General features: G+C 42.9%; 1 long non-coding RNA gene across 1 annotated transcript in view; it reads right to left on the reverse strand.

Moving 5' to 3' along the window:
* LOC123377811 overlaps nt 1-953 on the reverse strand; it is a 47,775-nt gene extending 46,822 nt beyond the window's left edge. Inside the window, exon 1 of the long non-coding RNA XR_006582340.1 lies at nt 888-953. This is a non-coding gene — a long non-coding RNA (uncharacterized LOC123377811). The remainder of the gene's footprint in view (nt 1-887) is intronic.
* Between the last annotated feature and the right edge of the window lie 9,841 nt (nt 954-10,794).

Below are 10,794 nucleotides of genomic sequence, written 5' to 3' on the forward strand. Positions count from 1 at the left end.
CTTTCAGAAATGATGTCTCAGTCTTTATATAGTGTGGCCATAATATGTAGTGTGCATCACCCAGACTTTTCAGAGCTTGAGAGCATCTCAGTCCTTTCAAACACTTCAAAAACCTGTCCACATATAACAGAAATTAGTCCAATAAAATATATTATTTCACCCACATTGTCTCAGCAAACAAACAGCCTGGGGAGCTCTACAGCTAGCAGCATTCCAGTCCCTGGGTTAGCTGACTAGTGAAACAGTTGCCTTGTATCCAAAGTGGTGCCGTTATCGGGATCAGCATTGAAAGTAACCATTCCCTAGGTCTTCATAAGGCTGTCACTTTTCAAAGCACTATCTTTTCCCCATAAAAACAACCAAGGTCAGGTAAGAATTTACAAACCTTTCAGGCTCTGCTCATTCTCTCTTTAACAGAGATTTTAAAAAGACAACTTAGAGCAGTTAGCTAGTAGCTAAATCTAAGTTCCACAGGATGTACAGCCCTCTAAGGTGTGTCTACACTATAGCTGGTAGAGAACCGGCATAGAAAGACTCACCCTAGTGCACTAAAAATAGCAGTGTGGATGTTGCAGCACAGGCAAAAGCTTGGGCTAAGCACCCAAGCTGAGATCAAGATGGTCAGACAGGGTTGGACTCAGGTGAGTAGCTCAAGCCACAATGCATGGCACAGCATCCACATTACTATCCTTAGTGAGATAATTTGAGCAGCACCAGTATATGTCTGCCTATCCGAACTAGGATGCTCACTCCCAGGTAAAGTGTAGATATATCCCTAGAGGTAACCATTGCTCCCCTTCCAGCTCTTCCTCTATGTCCATCAAACCATGCTGGACCAGACAGGCTCATGGAGAGCTTCCCTAACAAATAATTCAGCAATTATTCACCTGTAACCAAAGTAGTAAAAATATTGGGACCCAGCCCTTACAGCAACTCTCTCACAGATGTTTAATAATCACTAAATCCATACAGCTGTTTTTAACTCCTATTTAAAATCTTCCCCACCCTAAGGTCTAGTTGGGTCAGCTCTTAGAGGGTAACCAGGTTTGGCCAATGAGGTGATTTGCCCACAATTAAAGCTTCCTATACAGCATCAGAAATCACAATTGAGCATGTCCAGTAACTGGTCTGATCCACACAATGTTTGGGGGCTCTTTTAGCTGATTTGCCCTGCCCCCTTCTTTTGTGCAGAGATAGAATGTTCCAACTAAAATTCTTGTCTTCTGCCCCTTTTTTAATCCCGTTCTTTAGATCAACAGCAAATGTGGTAATATTAATTATGTGGAATAAGAACTGTTAGCTTCTTTAAAAAATAATTTTCAGTTATTGGCAGTTAGGCACTTCCCAGAAATAACTGTTAGACTTTCAGATCCCATCTTAATTACTAGCCAGAAAAACCAGTCTCTACTTATAATCTGAACAAGTTTGATAGAGAATTCATTGAAAGAATATGGAAAACCTTCCTGATGCCTTTTTTGACAGTCTTTTCAGCAAATTCTGAAATTACAGTAAGAACACAGAAGGGAAAACAGCTATCTTGATCTACAATTCTACCTAGCTGGCTTAATTGAGCAAATGGATCAGAGCAGGCTTAAGTACCTGCCTTCCTCAGTCCAGGTGGAAACTATCTGTAATTGAAAAGCACAGCAGGCTCTCTGCCTCATTCTATTTAAAGCAATTAATCCTTTCACGTAATTCTCATTTACCTCAGAGTTATGTAGTATGTAGGGAAAGTGTTTTGTTACCTTATTTTTAAGAGATGTAAATCGAGCTTAACATTGGTTTTTACTTTTTTCTGTGAGTCAATTTTGCTAAAGTTTGGTATCCATTCCTTTTTGGGTTCTTCAGCAGTCTTTCCCAAAGGAAAGCTTCTAGCTAGGAACCTTTTACCTTTGTCTGATCTTTATTACTCACCACAGTCTCATATCTAGGGAGCTGGGTACCTCTGTGGCTTCACCACAGCCCAGGAATCAATAGATTACTTTTCTTTCCAGGATGTCCAATCTGTATACAAATAATAGTTTTATATTTGATGTACTGATCCTTTACATATATCATAGTATGGTTCATTTTCTGGTAACTGACAATAAGTTACCTTGAAATGCCCAGAAGAACACCCATTAATATCCTTTTGTACTTAAGTGTTAACATTCATTTTTTCAGCTGTGTAAGTTATGCTCTACTATCCATTACCTTATTAAAGTGTTCTTAAGAATAAATAAACTTTTGGTATTGAACAGAAGGTATTGTTGGCTGTTCAATATGGAATTATAACTCTCAACACATTAAAGCATTTTAATTATGTTACCCTTACTTGTATACAGAGGTATGTGAAGTCATAACAAACATGGCAAAACAAGTTATATGCTTTCTCTAATAGAGTAAGCCAATTTGTCTTTGTAGGAAAGACAAAGTAGGAACCAACATTTTTTTCATTTCTGTTCACCTGTGTAGTTGTCCCCAAACCATTCACTGGGTTTCAATGTATTTTATTTTTCTTATTTCCAGCATTTTGTGTCAGCTGAAATGCTTCAGCAAATCTAAGTTAAATAATACAGATCAGAGTTGTAATTGTTTCCCATGTTTATACACTGCATATTGTTAAGACCTCCAGTTTTTAGAAGTTAAATACTATATGGCATTTCTAGGAGGTTTGGGTAAGAGATTTTGCCTACTTAATTACAATTAATAATTCCATTACAGTGTTTAACTTACTTGGCCATATATTTTCATATGCCCTCTTCATCATTTGATCAAGTTTGAACATTGAGGTTAATGAAACAAATTCTATCTAGTTATCAGGCATAAAAAACTTTTCTTTATAATTGACATTGAAACAAGTGATTAGCATGCTGGAGTTCTTGCCAAGTCTTTTCATATGCATTAATTATTCAGAATTAATTCTTTGAAAATTCAGAAAGTATAAAATATGTAATTATTCCATGTTACATAATTTTCATAATTTATCATTTATTTACATCAAGTCCTTACTTCTAGACCCTTCATCCTGAAAATACTTTTTTAAAAAAGGAGTAAGGTTACCTATGTAGTAAAGATGCAAAAATATCACTAAAGTATTAGCATTTATAACATATTTATATCACACACACAGTACATTACCCAGAAAGTACATTACACTTTCCGGTTTTGTTATTTTTTGAGTTTGTTTAAAATTGCACATTTTTATCCTTTTTTTGTCTTCCCTTTTTAAGCTTATCTTCAGAACAGCAATGATAGTTGGCTTTCTGTGGAAACATTTGAAGTTACTCAATCACAAGTGTGTAGAACATATTGAACAATTACAGCAGAACCCTGTTTATCTGATCTAATTGGAAATGGGGCCAGATCGGATAATTAAAAATTCAGATAATCTGGAGAATGGGAAAGTGCAAGGTTGCAGCACCATCTAGCAGCCAGAGGAGAGATCACCCACTTCTGGACCTAGGTGCGCTGTTCGGTTAATACGGAGAGCTGGAAAATGGAAGGTCAGATAAACGGGGTTCTATTGTATTCTCTTCTGAGCTTATAGGGGACCAAATTTTGGTGAAATAAGCATCTTCTCACTGAAGGATCAGTTTATCAGTGACTGCCCCTCAAGGAGCCGCTGGTTAGTCCTATCCTCGGTAACTTGGCACAGAAACACTGAGCTTAACTGAGCCTCCTGTACAGCTGTAGATGTTACTCCACCTTCATCCCCCTCCTCACAGCTTTCAGTACTGTTCTCCTCCAGGTTCCCCACATATTTCTACTAATATCCAGTCTCCTGGAATTCTCACTACATTATCTTACCCGCAACTCCCAAACCTTACTGTATGGCTGTGACCACATGCCTGCTAATTCTATAGAAATTATCTTCCCCTGAGTCCATGCCTAGACAGTTCCCCTCCCCACTATTCACAGCAGGATTACATAAGGCTTATAATGTTCAGTCAAGGATAGATATATTCAGGAAACTCAAACAGCCTTTGGGCTAATTGGAAATTTTCATTTTTGCTTTTCACCCACTTGTTTCCTTCTAGTCAGAGAGCCAGGCTGGCAGTGGAAATCTAAAGTAGCTGACAGATCAATTCAGCTGACTACTTCATGCAATATATTAGTTAGGACTCACAAGGGGAATTACTGTTTTGTGTTGGTTTTGGTTTATAAATTATCAAGTGTCCTAACATGCAAGATGTGAATGTCTCAATTTAGAAGTGCATGTCTCAATGCACCCTCAGATCAGTGGGATGCACATCAATGGGATTTGTGCACTCAGAACTACTTGGGGCCAGGCTCTTACCTTCCAACTAAATCAGTCTTTGGAAGATGATCATTTAGTATTACAGTATTTAGTATTACAGGGGATTACAGCCAGTTAACTTGTTCCCAATCAAGTCTCAAGTTTTACTTCTAAATTACCAGTAGCACTTACACATTTGACTACCCTACAAAGAACAATTAATCCTCTAAACATCCTCATAAGGAGAGAGGTAAGATGCAGGGTCACCCAAGACTCTGTGCTGGGACCTGTACTGTTTCACATATTCATAAATGATCTGGAAAAAGAAGTCAACAGTGAGATGGTAAAATTTGCAGATGATACAAAATTCCTCAAGATTCTTAAGTACAAAGCCAGCTATGAAGAGTTACAAACGGATCTCATTAAACCGGCTGACTGTGTAACAAAATGGCAGATGAAATTCAATGTTGATAAATGCAAAGTAATGCATATTGAAAAAAATAATCCCAACTATAAATACAAAATCATGGAGTGTAAATTAGCTGCTACCAACTCAAGAAAGAGATCTTGAAGTCATTGTGGATAGTTTGCAGAAAACCCTAACACTAACACTAACCCAATGTGAAGTCAAAAAAGCTAACAGAATGTTAGGAACTCTTTTCACAAATGATTACTCCATATCTGACCTCTTAATCCTTGCCCTCAGAGAAAATCTTCACAATACCTTCAAAAGATGTGCCTGGAAGCTTAAATTCATAACTTTGCTAGTCACTAACAATCAAGGACTCAATAAAAACACTGAATTTATGGCTCATTACCACAAACTGTAACCCACTAACCCTCCTTGAGATGTTGACTGCCTACTTCACTGTGAATTGTCTCTTGCAAAACATGGTAACTCTTTTGCTTAACAATTTGTTCCACCTTGTATTTAGCTGTGACGCTCTGAGTACCTGAGACCGGAAGAAGAGCTCTGTGTAAGCTCAAAAGATGGTCTTCCTCATTAACAGAAGTTAGTCCAATAAAAGATATTACCTCACCTACCTTGTCTGTCTCATGACCTTTAATGTCAACATTTTTATCTTTTTCGAACATGGGTTTTCAGAGGACTTTTGCTCAAATTTCTATCATCTTGCTTGTAAATTATTAAAAAGACTTGTTCAAAATGATTGAGTCCTTTTAAATTACATGAAGGCTTACAGAAGTTATTGAGGTGCCATAGTGCTGCTATATACCCATTTTAGTCTACAAAACTCAGAGAACTGCATCATAATCATTCATGCCTTTTTAGCATCATCTTCCCTGGTCTGCAACAAATCATGTGACTCAGACAAAATGCAACTCAGTGCTTCCAACTGTGCCCATCAAAATCATCCCCCAAAGCCCACTGCATGCTGAAATTCTGATGTTTGTAGACATGCTTTTCGAGATATTAAATCATTTCTAGTACTCACTGTACAAATACATACAACACAGTCAAGTGCATGGGAGTTGAGGGGAACTTATGCAATCCCAACTACTCAAACTGGAAAAAAACAAATGCACACAAACCAATATGCAACAGATGGCATCTTCTAGAGCAGACAAGGCCAATGACTAATTTTGGAAAATATCACTGTGTATCATTCCCTGAAAAGGGAAGTGCAACAAAAAAGGCTGTTTCCTGGTTTCAGCAAGCTGTGTGGCCACATTGTTCACAATATGGCCAAACACCACAATGATCAGTTTAGGTCTTCCCACTGACAAAGCACCTTCTGTTTTAAGATGTTCAGACTTTTTAGAAGATACAGATTTAAAATAAAATGTTTTTTAGTAAGGGTGTTAGTAAAATGTTAAGAACATATTCCTGACTGACTTACCTTTGACATTCTGAAGACAAGAAAAAACTGATCAAATTATCAGACTCCCCATTTGTCTCCCCTTACAGTGACGTTCTTAGTAGTAGGGCAATAGTCACATTTATTTGCTATGCTCAAAATGTAAAGTCTCCATGTTGTTACTGCCTGCTCATTTCCCCCTTATCCCAACAGATATCTCTTTTGTATATTATACTGCATATTATGCTCTTACTTTCACCCGCAATCTGCAAAACCTGACTAAGAAGGATCAACCCTGTTCAGGAACTCCTCACGTTAAAAGAACACCAAAAAACAAGAAGTACACTTCACACTAATAGATTGGTGCAACCTGAAACTATAGTATATGATCAGTCAGTTAATTAAGATTTTTCATAGTGACTTAACAAACCTGAAGCATCTTTCTAGTTAGGGATAATTCAACAGGTTCTTCCCCTGTACCACCCAAGAAACAATTGTGATTTACTAGGACAAGGTATCATCATATTTAACTTATTGGACTCTTGCTTCCAGCATGCCATCCTCACACTGGATAGAAGGCATTTAAGTTCTTACCATCTATTCAAGACTGGGCCAATTGATAGGAACAAGCTGACGACTCACAGACTGAATGAGAAATGTTATGAATTTTCAGCGAGTAAAATCCTTAACAGAACCTGTCACTATCTTCAGCTCTAATGCTCAAGAAATAATTTAAGGCATTTTATAACAATGTCATTGCCTTGCTTCAGAGATGGTTTGATTTCAGGGATTACAATTGCCTGCGATACATGGGACCATTTGCCTTGCAGAAGCTATTTAGATAGACCTCTCCATCACAGCACAGAAACTTCATCTTATACAACCTCGAGACATGGGCTGATTGATCACTATTGCTGCACTGTTCCATCATTAAAAGAAGTTTGTTCTGAAAAATGCTTCTTTCAGCAGAAGAGCAGCATTCTAAACAGTAGTGAGAAGTGAGGGAAGGAGTGGGAATGGAAGTATTTGAGGGAGAAGGTGTTTTTGGAAGCCCTAAACATAGAGAGGGAAGGTGTGAGTAAGCACTTCTCCCAACCCGCTCTGCATACAGTCCACAACGTTTAAATTCAGACTCAAAATTTCACTATTAAAGAAGTTATTGAGGTGCCATAGTTAAAGAATTAAACTTTTAAACAATTAAAGAACTGAAAACATCTCAGACCTTCTTCGCAGTCTTGGCTTCTCCTAGGGTTCCTCATTTATGACTGCTCAGACCACCTCCTATACCCTCTGTCCTTCAAAGCCACTTCCATCTTAAATCCAGATGGGTTATGAGATGCCTGATCCAATGTGTCTAAGGCCTTGTCTACACTACAAGACTATTTCGAATCAACTTAGTTCGAATTTGTGGATTCGACCTTATGAAGTCGAATTTGTGTATCCATACTAAATACACTAATTCGAATTTCTGAGTCCACATTCACGGGGCCAGCGTCGACTTTGGAAGCGGTGCACTGTGGGAAGCTATCCCACAGTTCCCGCACTCCCCGCTGCCCATTGGAATGCTGGGTAGAGCTCGCAATGCCTGCTGGGGGAAAAATGTGTCGAGGGTGGTTTTGGGTAACTGTCATCATTCAACCGTCACTCACAAACGCCCTCCCTCCCTGAAAGCGCCGGCGGGAAATCTGTTCGCGCACTTTTCTGGTCGGTTACAGCGCGGACGCCACAGCACTGCGAGCATGGAGCCCGCTGCGATCATCGCTGCACTTATGGCCGTTGTCAACTCCTCGCACCTTATCGTCCACCTGTGCAACAGTCAGCTACTGAGAAATCGGGCGAGGAGGCTCCGGCAGCGCGGTGAGGAGAGTGGCGCAGACCTCTCACAAAGCAGGGTACGCCGGGCAGTGGAGATCATGGTGGCAATGGGTCAAGTTCATGGTGTGGAACGGCGATTCTGGGCCCGGGAAACAAGCACGGACTGGTGGGACCGCATAGTGCTGCAGGTCTGGGATGACACAGAGTGGCTGCGAAACTTCAGGATGCGTAAGGGCACTTTCCTTGAACTCTGTGACTTGCTGGCCCCTGCCCTGAAGCGCCAGGACACCCGGATGCGAGCAGCCCTGAGTGTGCAGAAGCGAGTGGCCATAGCCCTCTGGAAACTTGCCACGCCAGACAGCTACCGGTCAGTAGCGAACCACTTTGGCGTGGGCAAATCTACCGTGGGGGTTGCTGTGATGCAAGTAGCCCACGCAATCGTTGAGCAACTGCTCTCAAAGGTAGTGAACCTGGGAAACGTTCAGGTCATCATAGACGGCTTCGCCGCGATGGGATTCCCAAACTGCGGTGGGGCTATAGATGGGACTCACATCCCTATCCTGGCACCGGCCCACCAGGCCAGCGAGTACATTAACCGAAAGGGCTACTTTTCCATGGTGCTGCAAGGACTAGTGGACCATAGGGGACGTTTTACCAACATCAACGTCGGGTGGGCGGGCAAGGTTCATGACGCGCGTGTGTTCAGGAGCTCTGGTCTCTTTAGACTCCTCCAGGCAGGTACTTTCTTCCCGGACCACAAAATAACGGTTGGGGATGTGCAGATGCCTACAGTGATCCTCGGGGACCCAGCCTACCCGCTAATGCCCTGGCTCATGAAGCCCTATACAGGCGCCCTGGACAGTGAGAAGGAACTCTTCAACTACCGGCTAAGCAAGTGCAGAATGGTGGTGGAGTGTGCTTTCGGACGTCTCAAGGGGAGATGGCGGAGCTTACTCACTCGCTCGGACATCAGCGAAAAGAATATCCCCGTAGTTATTGCTGCTTGCTGTGTGCTGCACAATCTGTGTGAGAGCAAGGGCGAGGCCTTTTTGTCCGGATGGGAGGTTGAGGCAAATCGCCTGGCTGCAGTTTACGCTCAGCCAGACACCCGTGCCGAGAGAATATCCCAGCGGGAAGCGCTCTGTATCCGGGAGGCTTTGAAAGCAAGTTTCCTCGGAGATCAGGGTAACCTATGACTCTCCACTTGCTTTCAAGAGAAACTGACCCTGGGCCTGTGTCAGTTTGTGTCGATTTGGATCTGCGGCTACATGCCTTGTTCTCCAAGTTTCCCCCACTTCCAAAGCACGTTTTTAAGCAAAGTAATTGTTACACTCATTATTAATAAATCTTTCTTTTACTTTGCATTTCTGTTCTGGTGTTGAGACATGGACGCATACTGTGCTGGGCACGGTGTGCACTGACGTACAGACCGCTTCCTCCATAGAGGACTGACATCCTCCTGCTCCTACATAGGTCTCTGGGGTGGGGGACGGATGACAGTGGTTCTGCATGAAGGGGAGGGTTTGCAGGAAGGGGCGAGTGGTGCCTTCTTTGCATAGGGGTTTGGATGACGGCAGTGGGCTGCGGGTTTCTGCGTGGGAAGGGGTGATGGGTGTGGGAGAAGGGTGACTATCTGTCCGTGGATGAGGGCTCTGGTTGGGGCTCAGGGCAGCGGATAGGCTCGTGGATCCGTTGCAAGTGCATCGTAAGGGCAGCCTGCCTTCACAGTAATGGCGTGACAGGCGCTAGGACCCTGGACAATTATACACATTACGAAATGAACAGGGGCAGCATACACAACACAGAATGACCCTGGTGCCTACTGACTGCAGTGTGTGTGTGCCCCGCAGTTGATCCTTTCCCCAAGTCTGTACCCTGGTACTGTAGGCTATACCGTGCAAGTATGAAACCCCTGTCCACCCCATACACCGAAAAATCCTCTGACAGGAAAGACATGACGGAAACAGTGATTAACAGCAAACAGCTTTTATTAATCTAATAAACAGTGGGGGGATGAACCTTGGATTTGGGACTGGCTGAGCCTATAAGGGAAGCACTTCTACAAATTTCTAACGTGAGAAGTGCGGGGTACACGGCCGCTCTGCTCTGGTTCAGTAACAGTTCTCACGTCCTCTACCACCCCTCCGTCTTGTACTTTTGGGTGAGGGGGGGCCAGGACTTCTTGGCTGGTGAGGGCGATTGCAGAGACACTGCAGGGGGGCCCTGTCCTCCAGCCTGTGGTCCTGCAGGACATCAACAAGGCGACGAAGCGTGTCCGTTTGTTCCTTCATGAGACCAAGTAGCGTTTGGGTGGTCTGCTGGTCTTCCTGCCGCCACCTATCCTCACGTTCCATGAGTGTGCGATGCTGCTCACATAGGGTCTCCCTCCAGTGTTTCTGCTCTGCAGCCTCTGCTCGGGAGCAGACCATCAGTTCAGCGAACATGTCGTCCCTAGTCTTCTTCTTTCGCCGTCTAATCATTGCCAGTCTCTGCGAGGGGGATGCCTGGGCAGTCCGGGAAGGACCCGAAGCTGTGTGATGGGGAAAGTTAGTGATTTCCTTGTACAGATACATTTTCGCGAACAGTGAACACCGTCTAGTCAATTTCCATGAAGAAGACCGTACCGGACAACAAGTGTCACGTGGTCTCCAGAGAAGCACAACATTTTGGCCTACGCTCTGATTGGCTGCGCCATTGCACAGGAGAGCGGAGAAGTCGGGAGAGAGAGCAGAATCCCTCTAGCAGAGAGTCCTGGTAAGCCTTACAGTACATTATGCTTATCAGTTAACGGATAGCTGTGCCGTCGTGCTAACGGCAATCTGGAAATCAGATACTATGACCCTTTTGCAGCCACTCCCGACACTGCAGGGGAAAGATCAATGTATGCTTTTCCTGTGTGGCCTACAGCACGTGGCTGCTAAGCGCGGGGCTTTGTTATGCAAA

This window comes from Mauremys mutica, chromosome 9 (genome assembly GCF_020497125.1).
Source record: "Mauremys mutica isolate MM-2020 ecotype Southern chromosome 9, ASM2049712v1, whole genome shotgun sequence".
Taxonomy (NCBI): Eukaryota; Metazoa; Chordata; order Testudines; family Geoemydidae; genus Mauremys; species Mauremys mutica.